Source organism: Crocodylus porosus, unplaced genomic scaffold (assembly GCF_001723895.1).
Source record: "Crocodylus porosus isolate Cpor-Errol unplaced genomic scaffold, CroPor_comp1, whole genome shotgun sequence".
NCBI lineage: Eukaryota > Metazoa > Chordata > Crocodylia > Crocodylidae > Crocodylus > Crocodylus porosus.
Genome location: NW_017728951.1, coordinates 23,511,044 through 23,512,649, shown reverse-complemented (window position 1 = coordinate 23,512,649; position 1,606 = coordinate 23,511,044).

Genomic DNA, 1,606 nt, shown 5'->3' with positions numbered 1-1,606 from the left:
TCCTATGACCCCAGCTGACTTCCTGCCCTTTGGGCAGGGGGCTGGACTCAATGATCTCCCGAGGTCCCTTCCAGCCCTAATGTCTATGTGTCTATGAAATAGCCATAAAACAAAATGACTGACAGGATTAGCAACACCCAGTCCCTGTAAAAGCAGGGAATTTTGCAGGGCTGATTTTAATAGGTATTACCTGCTTGTTACACCATAGGAATGAAAATTCCTGAGGTTCTTGCCAATCTACTTTGGGGAAATTCAAGTTTATCTTTCTCATGTCTTTGACTTGTTACACTGTGGTTTCTGAATATGACTTTCTTTGGGCCATCTTCATAGATCTACTTACTGTACAGGGGGATTAAAAGAAACAGAGGAGGTTACAAAAACCAGGAAGCTTAATTAGATGATCTCAACAAGTCCCTTTCAGCCCTACTTTTCTAGGATTCTATGAAAACCCAACGTAAATGATCATGGCTTGATACATGAAATTTCTGGGATTTAAACCATGTCTTTGATGAATGCAAAGACTGCTCACCGTGGCAATCAAGGCATTCTGAACAGATTAACTAACCTGGGCACGAGGAAACAGTGCAGTAGGAGCTCCAGTTTAAAAACCTGATCAAATCTAGTGCAGAGATTTTGGGCACCTATATATGTGCTCTGACCCATTCTAATTAGAACGATTAATCAAGTCTGCTGGAGCACTCTAATCAGAACACTCCAGCATGCTGCAATGTCTTGTGTATTTAGCATCCCCATGTTTCAAAATGGCAGTGGGGGCGCTTTAACTGAAACTCATCAAACAAGCTTTAATTAAAGTGCACCGGCCACCATTCTGAAACGCGGGACACTGAATACACAAGATGCTGCGGGCTTTTTAATTATTGCAGCTCCTAAAATGCCTCCTTTCCTGCTCCCCCTAAACCTAGAGCACATGTAACAATGCCCTTTTGGTCCAGCATTCATGGAGGCTGATACTCTATCCCTTTGGTAGGGCAAGACGCTTGCCCTACCAAGCACCTTGCCAACTTCTTGGTGCTTGCCCTACCAAGCAATGTCTCAAATGAGAGACTTTTAGGCCCGTATTCAAGAAGCCACATCTCAACAGTGACTTATTATCATCTCCAACTGTCTTATTGTGAGAAGAATTAATGGGAGTGTTAGGAAGTTAAGCAGCTCTGGCAGCATCCTCAAGATTTCCTTTTCTGCTTTCACATTGGTGTCAAGCCAGGTTGTGGTAAAGAGACTGCTCTAAACTTATTGATCTCTGATGTCTTTGTCTGCATGGATGAAAGTTAAGAACTTATGCAGATTTGTTTAAATCTCTCAGCTGCATTGATGCCATTGACTTCCTTCATTGCAGGTTTTCATGAAGAATCTGGATAGACATCAGTCTGGGACAGTTTTGGAACAGCAAATCCTGAATTCATCTATCCTTCCAGCTCGGTGATTCTATGTGATGTAGGTTTGATAAATATGCAGGTACTTCCAGAGATAGATAGTCACCATCCTTGCATTCCTGTCATTTCATAGATTTCATAGACATTAGGGCTGGAAGGGACCTCGGGAGATCATCGAGTCCAGCCCCCTGCCCAAAGGGCAGGAAGTCAGC